Source organism: Sinocyclocheilus grahami, unplaced genomic scaffold, assembly GCF_001515645.1.
Source record: "Sinocyclocheilus grahami isolate Dianchi unplaced genomic scaffold, SAMN03320097.WGS_v1.1 scaffold1348.1, whole genome shotgun sequence".
Classification (NCBI taxonomy): Eukaryota; Metazoa; Chordata; class Actinopteri; order Cypriniformes; family Cyprinidae; genus Sinocyclocheilus; species Sinocyclocheilus grahami.
Window position 1 is genome coordinate 234,886 of NW_015506527.1, and position 15,919 is coordinate 250,804.

At 37.7% G+C, this 15,919-nt stretch overlaps 1 protein-coding gene across 4 annotated transcripts in view; it reads right to left on the reverse strand.

Annotated features, from left to right (window-relative positions):
• LOC107569472 (serine-rich coiled-coil domain-containing protein 2-like) overlaps window positions 1–15,919 on the reverse strand; it is a 78,387-nt gene that overhangs the window by 61,366 nt on the left and 1,102 nt on the right. The gene's annotated exons all lie outside the window — the stretch shown is intronic.

Below are 15,919 nucleotides of genomic sequence, written 5' to 3' on the forward strand. Positions count from 1 at the left end.
TAAAACATCAGAGTTTATATCTGAACTAAAAACTTCTGTGTTTATAGCTGTGGATCATCCAGATAACAACACAGTATTAACAATCATGTGTATGTAAACTTTTGAACAGGGTCATTTTTATAAACTCGACTATTTTTTTCTCTTGTGTACTATATGTAAATATCTTTGATGTGAAATATCTTATTCAGGTCAGTAATAAATAAAAAATAACATGCATTTTTGTATGATCCCTCTTATTTTGTTAAAATAATTAACATTTTGCAGATACTGCAAAATGTATGTAAATTTTTTACCACAACTGTATATAAATGTGTGTGTGTGTGTGTGTGTGTGTGAATTTTTTTAAAAGAAGTCTCTTACGCTCACCAAAGTTGTGCTGATTTAATCAAAAATGCAATAACATAGTAATATTATATTGCGAAACACTATCACAATTTAAAATAACTGTTATTTTTAATTATTACTATTGTGGACTAATTGTTGAAAACAGTTGTGATGCTTAATATTGTGGAAACTGTGATGCATACAACAAATATATTTAATATAGAAGAAAGAAGTGTCAAGAAAGATTGAAACAGCCTACAACACCACATGTGACAAGGGATACTGTCATGACAATTCCATGAAGTTATTTTTGATCCTGCTGAGAAAAGAGTGCAGCTGGATTGAAACCCACTGGACTGAACCATTAAAGATCTAACAGGAGAGTCGATGCACCTATAGCCATTTACTTACACACATTTGCTTCTCATCACTATTTGCATATGAACTGTATGTTATGCTAACTGAGTGAATGTGTTTGCAGTCAAACTCCCAGACACACCTATGCTTACACATGACACATGAGGTGGTGCAAAAGGATGCAAGCATGAGAAATCAAATATTGTCTGTAAAAGGCCAACAATAATAGACAGATTAGACAAAATGACAGACACATATAGATGTGACAGAAATGACTCACTGATAAATGGCATCCCACACACATCTGTATCATTTGATAAAATTATCACAGGCCTATCACAGTGTAACTATATATATACAGGTGCATCTCAATAAATTAGAATGTCGTGGAAAAGTTCATTTATTTCAGTAATTCAACTCAAATTGTGAAACTCGTGTATTAAATAAATTAAATGCACACAGACTGAAGTAGTTTAAGTCTTTGGTTCTTTTAATTGTGATGATTTTGGCTCACATTTAACAAAAACCCACCAATTCACCATCTCAACAAATTAGAATACTTCATAAGACCAATAAAAAAAACATTTTTAGTGAATTGTTGGCCTTCTGGAAAGTATGTTCATTTACTGTACATGTACTCAATACTTGGTTGGGCCTCCTTTTGCATGAATTACTGCATCAGAAGGAAGCATGAAGTGCTCTAAAATTTCCTGGTAGATGGCTGCGTTGACTGTGGACTTCAGAAAACACAGTGGACTAACACCAGCAGATGACATGGCAGCCCAAATCACCACTGACTGTGGAAACTTCACACTGGACTTCAAGCAACTTGGTTTCTGTGCCTCTCCACTCTTCCTCCAGACTCTGGGACTGGAGACGGCTTATGGTAGAGAAATTAACATTCAATTCACGGGCAACAGCTCTGGTGGACATTCCTGCAGTCAGCATGCCAATTGCACGCTCCCTCAAAACTTGCAACATCTGTGGCATTGTGCTGTGTGATAAAACTGCACATTTTAGAGTGGCCTTTTATTGTGGCCAGCCTAAGGCACACCTGTGCAATAATCATGCTGTCTAATCAGCATCTTGATATGCCACACATGTGAGGTGGATGGATTATCTCAGCAAAGGAGAAGTGCTAACTAACACAGATTTAGACAGATTTGTGAACAATATTTGAGAGAAATAGGCCTTTTGTGTACATAGAAAAAGTCTTAGATCTTTGAGTTCAGCTCGTGAAAAATGGGGGCAAACACAAAAGTGTTGCGTTTATAATTTTGTTCAGTGTATATATAGTTACTCACACTGGCTGAGAGTCTTTTCCAGCAGTGCGATATTCTAGTGTTAACAGAACTCTAACCGTTCCACTGTTTGTATCACTCTGCTTGCAGTAGCTTATTTCTCACAGTCAGTGTCCATTATAATTGTTTTAATAATACTGTTTTTGTGTCACGGATTGTAGTTTTAAGAGTTTTTTAAGGCAAGAATGTAAATGTTTACACTTCAAATATACGGTTTGTTAATAAAGATAACGTCTATTTGAAAAATTGCAAATATTTTATTTCTTCAGAGCAAAAAATAATGACTATCACAACTAGAATCTCATTCAGTGCAACAATACATATAAAAAAATATTGTTAGGCATATTTAGAATGAGAACCATTAGATGACATTCAAAGACTCTATTTAAGCATAAGTGCAGCCACTAAAAACTTATTAAATGTAATTTTGATTGTTTACCAATTTTTGCCATTATCCTAACCACTAGGTTTTACCCATTTGTCAGGAAAAAGTTTTTAATCATTTTAAATATAATATAATTTAGTATGATCACTTTTTCTTTTATATATTTGAATAAGTACAAATCTGATAAGTATGTTTAATTTTTACATAAATATATCTGTTAAACTGAATGATGATGGAACATTATTTCACCAATATTTTGTCATTTTCAAAAAAGTTATTTGAATCATTAAAGTAGACACTTTACTTGCATTTAATATGCTTTCTATGCATATAAAAACACTTTTGTACATTTAATTTGATGCAGACACCAAAATGGAATGTCTCATCTGGTAACATCATGACACAATCATAATTTTGATGGTAATACAAAACTATTTATATGAATTGCATACTTCACAAATGAAATTTATTTTAGATTATTCATAACTAATGAATAAGTCTTGCATTATGTAACCCTTACTTAAATAAGACTGAAATGTTCCTATTAAAAAATCTTACTCTAAATTCTGATGGGATGAGATGCATTAGTAGCACCATTTGAAAGCAGTATAGCTGATTTACACACGTGACACACATCAATTGATTCTGTATTAATGTTGCAAACTGTGAAGTTGTTACGGATGTGTCCCAGGAAGGCAGACGAAGGCAAAGGGGTAATTCTAATAAACTGATTTTATAAATGTGAATTGAAAAAACACAAGAGACACACCACGAAACTTCAAGTAGAACGGACAAAGGCTAAGGGGAGAACTGAGAGTATTTGAATGGGAGCAAACAAAAGAACTAATGAGTTAATTAATCAAACACAGGTGAACGAAATGATAATTAGAAGCCAAAGTAAAACTAGGTCACAGGGGAACAGATAAACTGAAAACACAATGAAAACAGGACAAAAACTAAACATAACCCTCACATTACTCCCCCCTGCCGGAAGGCGCATCCCGCGCCGTAACAGTAACATCGGGGGGAGCGCTCTGGCGGATCAGGGAGCTACGGTAGCCATGGCGGAGCAGGGGACTCAGGAGGCCATGGCGGATCAGGGGACTCAGGAGACCATGGCGTATCCTCCGTGGCCTTGGCTGGCTCGGCCACAGGTATATGGCCCCCCCCAAAAAATCTTCTTGGGGAAATCTAGGAATCCTGGGGGTCGCTCAGGAGGAGCGGGCTCTGGTGGGCGCTCTGGAGGAGCGGGCTCTTGAGGGCGCTCTGGAGGAGCAGGCACTTGAGGGCGCTCTGGAGGAGCGAGCACTTGAGGGCGCTCTGGAGGAGCGGGCACTTGAGGACGCTCTGGAGGAGCGGAGACGAAAGAGGGCTGGACGGGACCAGCGGAGGCGAAGGAGACGAAGGAGAGCTGGACGGGACCAGCGGAGGCGAAGGAGACGAAGGAGGCTCAGAGAAGCGCGTTAGAGCGGCTTCTGGGGTGAGGACGGGTGCCGAGAACCCCGGGGGCAGCGCCATGTCCATTATCGCCGATTGACACGCTGGAGCGGACTCTGGAGCGAGCTCTGGGGCTGGAGCCGACACTGGAGTGAGCTCTGGGGCTGGAGCCCTTCCTGGGCAGAGCTGGGGATCAGAAGCCCTTCCTAGGCTTAACTGGGGATCAAGGTAGCGTTTACGTGGTGCTGGCACTGGAGGGCGCTCTGGAGGAGCAGGCACAGCAAAGCGCTTTTGAGGAGTTGGCACTGGAGCGAGTGCCACATGAACGTACGGCGGGCTTGACTTCCGAGCGGCCGGCCATCTTGACTGCTGAGAGCCCGGCGCTCCTGGGCTGAAGACTCCGGTGGAGCTTTGGAGGACCACGGGAAATTTGGGGTTAGGCAGGCGGTAGGAGCGGTTGGAGTGGTATTTGGAGGTTCTCGGCGTGGGGTGAGCTGGGGAGACGCAGCGCATTCCTGCGGGAGTTGGATGACGAGGCTTGGGAAGTCTCATTACTTCCTCAACTTCCATATCAGAGCTATTTAGGAATAGTACGAGATTAATCAGCTCGATCAAAGGAAAATCCCCCGTTGGGAGATCGCGGTGGATTATTTCGTCATCCAACCCCAGCAGGAAGCACGCACCTAGAGCGGCGTCGTGCCAACTCACCAGGTTGGAGAGCTCGAGGAAACCCTCCACATATCGCTCCAACCTCCGACCGCCTTGCCACAAACCCCACAGCGCGTCCTCAGCTGCAGTCATCGTTTTGGTCCGTTCTTCTGTTATGGATGTGTCCCAGGAAGGCAGACGAAGGCAAAGGGGTAATTTTAATAAACTGATTTAATAAATTTGAATTGCAAAAACACAAGAGACACATCACGAAACTTAAAGTAGAACGGACAAAGGCTAAGGGGAGAACTGAGAGTATTTGAAGGGGAGCAAAAAAAAGAACTAATGAGTTACGCCGAGAATCAAAAAAAGATTAGCCGAATTTAAAATAAAAATTTGCATTCGAATGCAAAAACAGTGTATTTAAATTTTTAGTGTGCATTCGAGAGCCTCATCAGCGGCACACAAGATGCGGTGATGATGTAAGTGTCATTGTTGCATTTTAATGTTTCTGTTAGTCAATCCAATTGAACACACAAGATGCGCCACTGCTGCATTTTTCATTCAAAATATTAGAGAAATATAGAAGCTCAATGCGGAGAAGATATTTGTTAGGTTAAAACCGAAACCAAGCCATTCACACAGAACGCATATTCTGCGCATTCTTACACACAACTATGACTGTTGCACTCGCGTCTTGCACAAGAGATGAATAGAAAGCCATGTAAAGTTAAAAGAGGTTCAACATTTAGAAAACATGTCTTGAGAATTTGTGGGGGGCTTATTACATTCCACTGCATCTTATATGTTTTTAAATGCAATTGTGTGATCGGCACTTTGGCTATTTGTATTAAGCTATACAGAAAAACAATGATGCTGTTTTGTTCATAATTGTTTATGCAATTTACGAAATTATATTTGATTTAGAAATATTAGTTTAGACGGTATGCACTTTTTTATAGACAGTCGTTATTTAATTGCATTGAATAAACAGTTTAATGAGGTGCATTATTTTCCTCATTGCGCCCTCCTGTGGCCTCAGGAGACAGGCCAAATGTTTCCTTAACACTTATTTAATCTGCATATAAAATATAAGAAAGGATATATTTGTTTCAATTTTATTTTATGCTTGACTGTTAAAACTAAAATAAGTAGTTATCTTAATAAATTGGGTAAATTAAAAATACAGTGGTTAAATTTAAACTTTTTTCTACTGCTCTTTAAGAAAGGTTATAAAAAATTTTCAATAATTACCGATACCGAACAATATGAAACATTATATTGTGATAAATTATTTAGCTATATCGCCCAGCCCTATGGCAGCCATGTCATGACGAAACTCTGGTGTGGGAACTACAGGGCAGGAAGGTACGTATAGCACAGGGCTAGCAACCATTAAAACATGACATGCTGGTAATCGTGGTGGGCCAAGTTCTGTGGCCCCTGGGACTTGGTACATGATGCACGGTAACTAAAATATTAGTTAACGGCTTAAATAATGACTACATAAAGAACATTTTCATTAAAAGAGAAAAACTCACCAAAAAATGAATGAGAAATGTAATCCTAGGGCCCTGCTAAAGATGCAAACACTGACAAATCATTAGAGTCTGCATGCAAACAGAGGGGAAGAGACCCAAGTCCCCTTCATTTGAGGTGTTACTTACTACACAGCTCTTTATATAGATATCTGTCTCCGCTGAACTGTAGAAGTCAACATATCTGATTTAGATCAGACATGATGCACTCCCAGCCTCCAAGAAAAAGAGGACGTATACATCATCCCACAGTCACAAGATCATTATATCACACACACACACACACACACACACTTAAAATGATTCATTTCAAGTTGTTCATCACATCATCTTCCATCTTCCAAAACTTTTCATACTGAAGGTCATTAATAAGTCGATTAATATGGCTACAGAAAAATATAATGCACAAAACTACAGACTATTTATTTATTTATTGGATGGATGCAGAAATTATGACAGAAGGTTAATTTTTAAGTGAACTACATTAAGGCACTGCAAAATGAGCATAAAATTATTCACTGGCTATTTTTAAGCAAATTGGGGCAAAGAAAAAATATCACTCTCATTTTCCTTTCAGCATACTAAGCACCACAGAAGCATTTAAACAATCTATGCTGACTTACCCTACAACAAAAACTTTACTACTTCAATCTCATCACACACCTCTCTGGCCTTATCAAGCCTCATAGAAAGACTTCAGATGACCCAACACCTTTGAAGAGATTATGCTGACCCCTGCGAGGACCCCAGATGATGCCAACTTGAATCGATATGCACAGCTGCCAAATGTTCTCTATATTGTAATCATTATGATCACATAATGCTTTATGTGAATAATTGCTTTAATGAGCTTCTGCCTAAAATTAATTAATGTTAGCTAACTGTATGATTCTATTTTCTTGAACTGTTAATTTGTGAAATGAACATTACTTGTACACATTCACTTCTGTTTTGTAATGTAGACACATGCATTTTCTGAAAAAGCTGCTTTGAAACATTGTGTATTGTTAAAAGCGCTATACAAAAAAAGAAAAGAAAAGTGGTTTAGTCCATTTGTAGCTGTAGCTTTTGGGACAGAAAACATATTTTATATTAAAGTCAACATGAAATGGAAGTTGCAACTTAATTAACTACCATGTTGTGTTTTATTTCCGAGTGAAATTACTTATCGAACAAGAAAATACATAAGGCGGGACATGATTTTATCCATCTGTTGTTGATTTAATTGTGAAATGTGAGCAGTGAGCATTGTGTATTGAACTGGAGGCATACATCTGCATGCAAATAAATTAACTGCAGCATACTCTTGCATACATCAGCAGAAAGTCATAAACATTATATACATAAAAAATATTTTGACTTGTGACTTGCATTAAGAATATTTGATTTCATGTTGAATATACATGAGCAAAAATGTGTTATATAATGGCTGTGATTCAGCTACACGAACAAGGAAACAGCTAATCACAGCTGTGCTGATAAATGGCCATAACATCAGCTTGGTAGTGGCTGTTAATGTGTTCAAATCTGAATTCAACATTAACAATCACTTTATGTCAACTTGAAGGGCTCTGATAACATATATGTGAAAATAAGAGACATTACAAAATAGTTTTGAAAAATGTATGAAAATAAGTGCATGTAGGTGTGGGTAGCTAATAACTGCCATCAAAGCTGGTTAATTAAAATAATATGGCATGCATATAAATTGCAGCCTTTGCGATTTGATAATTGCGCTGGTAAGCCATTTTGTGATTTTTGGCTTTATTCTGATCAATGGTGCGACCCTAAATTCAACTGACAAGAACATACTGTAAGTAAGGAAAACGAGGGAGTGTCCCAAACAACCATCTGGTGTGTAGAACTTCTTTTTTATACCATAGATTCAGGGTCTGTCATCGCTATAGTTCAAAAGATGCGTTCAAGCTTCTGTCACTAATTTGATACGTTAAAACTAGCAACAATGTCTTGACTTATTTCAATGCTTTAATACAACCATTAAAAAAAATTTTTTAATTAATTAAAGACCGTGGGGGGAAAAGTGAATGTTTTGCTGTTTGGGGGCTATGCAGTAGTTTTATTTGCCTTTACCTGCACCTCTTGTGCTGGTAGAAGACATTATAGGGTATAGACTGTTTTGAAAATCCCTCCAAAATCTAATATTTCATGATGCAGAGTCGGGTCTAATGAAAAGACTGAATATAACAAGGTTAAGGCCCATGCTGTAGTTATTTGATTGGTCCATCAAATGCTGGGGAAACAAAGCACATGCAATATGTAAAGAGCACTTTAAAGCCACCTGCAGGCACTAGACACACCTTATTTTCCTTATTTTATGTTGCTACCTTTAGGGTTTGACTCTATTTCAAAGCGCCTGATCTGAACAAATCACCCGAGAGTTCAGAATGGGACAACAAAGCTACATCAAGCAAAGTCTGCATAGTTTGTCTGAACTAAACAAACACCAAGTCACTGTGCAAATAATGCACACAAAATTAATGAGTCTGTAAAAGTTTCTGAAGATACAGCTGCAAGAACAAAATTATTAACCCGTATGGAATTACCTGGATTTCTTTGATTATAAAACATTGTTTGGTCTTCATATAAGTCACAAATATAAACACAATCAGACTAAACTATTAACACACAAACAGGTTTTCATTTTATTGAAGACATTAAGTGATCATTCAAAGTGCAAATTGGAAAAAGTAAGTGAAACCTGGAGTCTAGCAACTTGCAGCAACAACAAACAAACTTCTTGTTTCATGCCACAGCTTCTCAGATTATGGTCAGGACTCTGACTTGGCCATTCCAAAGCATTAATGCATCTTTATTTGATTTACTTCTGTGCATTGGATTGTTTTGTTGATTCATCCCACCTCTCTTAAGTCTGAAGTCAAGCGCTGCTGTCCTGAAATTATCTGGTAAAATGTCTTGGCACTTTGGAATTATTTGTTCCTTCAATGAACATGTTCCCAAACACCAATATGCTGATAACTGCCAAAAATTATCTTACTGAAATGCAAACCAATAACCTGACAAAGTGTTTTCCAAACATTTTTAAAAATCAGGTTATTCTCTCCAGTAGTGACATTAAAACATAAGATTCTGTGTATCTGACTCAAAGTATTCCATTGCAACAAGTTGCAATGTTAAATAAAGAATTAAAATGTCAGTGAGAAACCTGTACAGACATATTCTTCTCTTATGTTTAAAGTTTCTACAACTGTACCCTACCACAAAATGCTCACTCCTGCTAAATGGTGCACGTGTGTCAAACACAGGTCCTAGAGGGCCACTGTCCTGCAGAGTTTAGTTCCAACCAGCTCCAACACACATGCCTGAAAGTTTTTAACACTCATAAAGGCTTTGATTAAATGGATCTGGTGTGTTTAATTAGGAATGGAGCTGAACTCTGCAGGACAATGGCCCAACAGGAAAGTTTGACACCCCGGCTCTAGAAGAACCAGGTTTTGTGTGCTTTCTTTATTTAAATGGCAGGGCACTTGTGCAACACATCCAGTCTCATCTCCTTAAGGCTGGCCACATACTTGAAGATTTTAAGGTCTTTTTTATGCCCGATTTGCACCCCCGATTCAAGGCTTGTCACAAATGATTTTTTTTGTCCAAAAAATCCTCTATTGTGTGGTGTCATTATGATTATTTAACTGCTCCTAATCGAGACTCAAATTGTAAATGTCAAACATGTTTGTCACCCATATTATTTTTTTTTCACTATACAACAGAACACCAGGAGAGCCAGTTGACAACGTCGATTGTCCTCCATGTGTTTTTATTCTCAAGTCACATTTGATCTTGCGAGTCTCCGTGAGATCTCGTGTCACTGTGAAATCATTCCTACAATCAACAAGTGTGTGGTCTCACGATCTGGTTGAATCATCTACACTCTTAAAAATAAAGGTGCTTCAAAAGGTTCTTCACAGCGATGCCTTAGAAGAACCATTTTTGGTTCCACAAAGAACCATTCAGTCAAAGGTTCTTTAAAGAACCATCTCTTTCTTACCTTTTTATAATCTGAAGAACCTTCTTTCGCCCCAAAGAACCTTTTGTGAAACAGAAAGGTTCTTCAGATGTTAAAGGTTCTTTATGGAACCATTTAGACAAAAAGGTTCTTCTATGGCATACTGAAGCACCTTTATTTTTAAGAGTGTAGTGTGCACGGTCAGAGGATTATAAGGCTGAAAATCGATTGAAACACTCTTCATGTCTGTGGTCTCCCATGGGTTTAAAATCGGTTAAGAATTTAAAATTGTCTAGTTGTGACCCATGCCTAACTTAAACACCTGACACAGTTTTTGCAAAAGCTGTTAACTTACTTTTCCCCAGCATGCACTGTTAATGATTACTCAGTGTCTTCAATAAAATATTGAAAAGTACAATTGTTTGTTTGTTATTTGTTTTGCCATATTGTGTTTGGTTAGAAATGTGACTTAAAAGATTGCAATGTATGAGCAATCAATGAGAAAATCCAGGTAATTACATAGTGTTCACAAACTTTTTCTTGCAACAGTACATAAATACTCTTGTGTAATCTGGATTTGGAGGGTATAAACTTCTTAGGTTTTCCTCTTTAAATGTGAGTAAGATTTTTACATATATGCAAACAGCGACAAACGACCAAGAAAAACACTGCACATACACTGATCCCTATACTGTATATGACTAATTCCAACAAGACCACCTCCTGAAGAGAAGCTTTCGAGCAGCCATATTAGAACGCATTTACGATGCAGGTCTTGATGCCCACTTTGTTGACTACATCTAATTTTTTTGCAAAAACCAGCTTACTTCATCTTTTTTTAAAGTGACCTATACCCGATATCTGCATTTACACTATACTGTACACTTGGAGAAACATCCCAAGATAGACATAAAAGCTTACACCAGAAAGGATGTGAAAATGGCTCAATTTGCAATGGATGCAGCAATACATGCTTCTGCTTGCTCAAAGGCTCAAAAGACATAAAACTTCAGCATGAGTCTACTGGGTTGAGCCTTTGTCCTCCATTGAAAAGAGTCATGTGATCTCGGTTGGTGTTCACCTGAGTTGACGTCATTGCCACCACGCCACCGTTGCTTTTTCAGCGACGTACAACTCGCATTGACAGGGAAATAGCTCATCTGTCCTCTTACATGGCAGACACAAATCTATAACGATATATATATGATTTATTTCCACATATAAATGAGGCCTGAAACCATTCTGAGATATTGGTATTAATGTGTTTTTTTCCTGCTAACACATTTGTGGGTCATATCTGATCTGAGCCACATCGGAGGGAAAAATATGAATTTGGTCACTTGAACCATATAATTTAAATACAGCCTTAGTTTGCCCGACCACTAGAGGTTGTCAACAACAGTTGATACCACGCACCTAAAACAGGGGTGTCAAATTCCGTTCCTGGAGAGGCACCCTTAAGCAGAATTTAGATCTGTAGCTGCCATTAAACACACCTGAACCAGATGATCAAGGTCTCTTTCACAGCTTACTAGACTTGTATGTTTGTATGAATTCTTACGATGTGATTTGTATAAAAACATATGATAATGGGGCATAAGCAGACCGTAGGAAAATGTGGATTATACAAATCCATATGAATTTGTCACTAATTTACCAAAATATAAAAAATAAAATAAATAATAGTAATAAATCGTCATGAAACTGTTGGTGTTCTTAATTCTAATCAAACAACGAAATAAAAACAGAAAATCACTAACTGCTCTTGACTGAATAACTTTTGTGTATATTTAATTCATAGACTATACAGTGTTTTATTTTACATTTGATTACTTATTCAATTTCTATCTTGAACAATGCTGCTCACTAGGTTAATGACATGGCTTTTTTATTATTATTAAGTTTCTTGAGGTTCATTTATTTATTAGGTCTTTGAGAATTGTAAAATTACGCAGTATATCATAATGATATATATTATTTATCGTTATTGTGATAGAAGATGCATGTATCTATGCACTGATATCACAACTGGGACATTTCTTCACCATGCACAGACATCCTCTGGCTTGCCCAGACTGCACAAACCACACCCAGCCATCACAAACCCTGCCAGAGAGGTCAAAGCATGAATTATCTATAGAGATCAGATATCGGTGAAAGCCAAGAACAGTACAGAGAAGAGTTTATGTTGGGGGGGTGGGGGCAGGCACGGATTAATGCACAGGCTTGCCTAGGCTACAGCCTAGGGGCCCCACGTGTGCAGGGGCCCGATTGGCCAGAATATTTTTTTATTATTTTAAATTTACTTCAGCGCGAACAAAAAAGACCCTCATTGGCCCATAAGAAACATTAAAGGAGGAATCATTGCAGAGCGTCTGACAAAATGAATGTCTTGTATTGTAGAATACACGCACTGCACTGCCGAGAGTTCGCGCCAATCGTTAAATAGAAACCTAAAGTAAAACGCACGTGCGCATTCAAGCTATTTTAATACTCCGCGTTTTGAGAGCGACTCCCTCACGCGCCAAATTAGGCTTCATACAATATCTAGGCTGTTATTAGTCTGTAGCAAGCGGCAACCTCCCGCTCTCTCTCGTGAAGCCAACAAGGAAGTGACTTAAACTGTAATTCATCAACTGGCCGCTAGAGTCAATCCCATAGACTCCCCATGTTAAAATGCCCAACTTTACAGCAGAAAAAAACATGTTTACAGCCTGGTTCAAAAAATTATTTTAGTCTATATAGCTAATTTTGCCCTTCATGACAACTGTGAGTGGGTGAATTTTTTTATAACTCATCCGTTTAAATTATATTAAGCCTTAAAGTTCTGCATAATTAAGAGCGTGGCCACTTGAGTGACAGGTGGATTGCCGCTGCTGTCACCACTATCAAGCAAGGTGGGCGTGGTTTCAACAACCAGCTCCCGCCTCTTTGCCCATCTTTGATTATCCGGGAGCGAAGCGCGGTGATGCACTGCAAAAATGCATAGCCTCCACCCACTTTTGAGCTTCAAAAACTCTCTTCGGAACCCTACGGGTGACGTCACGGACACTACGTCCATGTTTTTATACAGTCTATGGTCTGTAGGCTATAATAGGTTGTGTAGTTGTCTATAGTATAGCTCTGTATCATGCTTGAAAAATTTGTTCTCTATTTGCACTTTGAATATTGAGAGTATACTTTGACTATGGCTGCACTTATTGTTTGCACTTCACACGACTAAGAAATAACTGTTGTTTATATTTTGTTATTTATACTGTTTTTATTTCTGTTCAATTTGTGAAAAGGAGTTCAGTTAGGAGGTCAAACGTTCTAGAGGCTCATAATTCATGTAGAGTTCTAAGGTCTGAAGAGCCAGTCAGTTGAGTTTGTGGCAAAACCTTTTAAAGTGCTTGAGTGTTGTTGTCTTTTACTGCATATGATAATTCCTACTCAGAAAGTAAAACTGAAATGACATTTATTACAAGATAATTAGTTAAAACAATTCAAAATGCACCTGCACCATACAAAATGAGTGCAAGACTATTTTTCCAGTCATGTATTTGGTCATTGAGAATTTTTTTTTAAATAATGTGTAAAAATCTTGCCTCGTCTCGTTCTTGTGATCCCAATCTCGTGTCTCGTCTTATCTCTTGAGTTACGTGTCAGCGTTAATGATAATCAAACAACAAAAGACGAGCAGAAAATCACTCCCTGCTCTTGACAAAATAGCATTTGTAGCTTTTATAAGCATTTATATAGTGAAAATCGTGCCCTACCATCACATTCAGATCTATGCAACCAATAAATAAATTAATTGATTCAGTCACTTGATTCTGCTCTCAAAATGCACCAGATTTATGCATTTAAATTTAAAAAGCATATGATTAAGGGAGGGAGGGGGGCAGGTTGGGGCTCACACAAAGAGCAGCCTAGGGGCCCCTGACCACCTTAATCCGCCCCTGGGTGGGGGGCATGGATCTTTTTATCCAGTATGTTCTGAACCACAACAAACAAAACTGCAGGACTTTACTAACTAGTATCAGTTAAGCTTAACTAACTGGATAATCATATTAGAAAAAAAGTGTCTAATCCCCTTCTTATCATTAAAGCCACGTGAGAGAGAAAGCAAAGATCAGCATGGTCATTATTTGCATCATACAGGCTAGACTAAAAGTTATCTATAAGCTAAGCCTAACCTGAATTATGCAAGAGCTCATGGATCATTAATGATTATGAGAGATCATTATTGGCCTCACAGTTTTGGCCACATCAGTATTAGTCTTTTTGTAGCAAGGGAGTGTCACATTACCTAAAGACCATCATTACCTGTGTCTGACCTTCAAGCTTTCAAAACACCACAAAAGTGTTCACATCATCTGCATGCAATGCTCTTATCACACAGACAAGAAGGTTGCATTGGAAAAAAGCTGAAAAAACATTCATTGTTTTTGTTGTTGTTCTTTGGAACAATCAATAGACATAGCTATCATGGAAAATCCTTCAGAAAATGCCTTAAATTTCATGCACCCACTTAATCAGGGAATAATTAAGCATAAAATATAGAATAAGACATCAAAAAGTTTAATAAGAAATAACCTTGCAAAGAGAGTTATACGTCTCAAATCTAAAGTTTGCAGCCCCCAACTAAAAAAGGGATGGATAATTAAATTAAAATATACTAAGACAAAGTGGAATTGCCAGACATGTGATAAGATGATGGATAGATGGATACTCTGTTAGACTAGGATGGTCATTCTACAACTGTGGTCACATTTCACCTGATTTATATATATATATATATATACATATATATTAATTTTTATATTTTTCCCCAATTGAATAATTATTAACTTTAATTTTCATTAATGGCTGTCACATAATTTTTTTAAGTGATTTACATGGTGTTCTTTTAGAACACAACATTTTGGTTAACAACCTATCACAAATAACAGAACTAGAGCAACTAGAGTAACTGAAAATATAAAATTATTATTTAAAATGTATTTCATTCAAAACGTTTATATGTAAATTGTTAAATAATGTTTTACACATTTCCCTTTTTACTTATTCCATTTTGTCAAATACACTATATTACACAAAAAAAACTTTTAAGTTTTAACTTGCAAAATGTGCTTTACTGCATCATGAGGGGGGGGGAAAAAGCCTATTTACAATGTCTTCATAAGTGATTTTCAATAATTAAATGAAAACGAAATAAAAACAAGATTATTATTGTAAAATTCAATTAAATGTGTCTGTGTGTTCAAACGCGAGTTTACATTTTAGTTTTTCCATATTAAAGGGGTCATATGATGCTTTTTAAAGATCATTATTTGGTGTATTTGGTGTAACAGAATATGCTGACATGCTTTAATGTTCAAAAAACACATTATTTTTCAAATACTGTACATTATGGTAGGTCCTCTATGCCCCGCCTCCCTCAAACGCTTCGTTTTCTACAAAGTCCCTCCTTCCGACAAGCGCAGTCTGCTCTGATTGGCCAGCTGGCCCAGTGCATTGTGATTGGCCAAACGCCGCAAGCACTTGTCAGAAATGTAACGCCCCTTACCATAATCGCGAGCTTCATCTTTCAAAATAAATGTAAAGACAATAAATAATGTCATTACTTTTCCCATCAGTTCAAGCCTGAAAGGGGAACAGAGTCACGTGACAGACACAGTGATGATGCAGTACACAAGCCACGGTTAAGACAGCTGACTCCACTGTGATGTGATCCTGTCTCTCTCTCTCTCACACACACGCGCGCGCGCGCGCAAAACTCCGCATTTGACCAGTCAATAGCAAATACTTCAACTAATAACAAAACAGTAGCTGATTCAGAAGCGCCAGATTGTCATAGCAAAGTCAGAATTACCTCCTCTCCTAGGTTCACGAAATGGTCGTCCATAAAATGCATTGCTGTTCTGTTGTAAGTAATCTTAAAGATTCCTAAATGCATCTACTT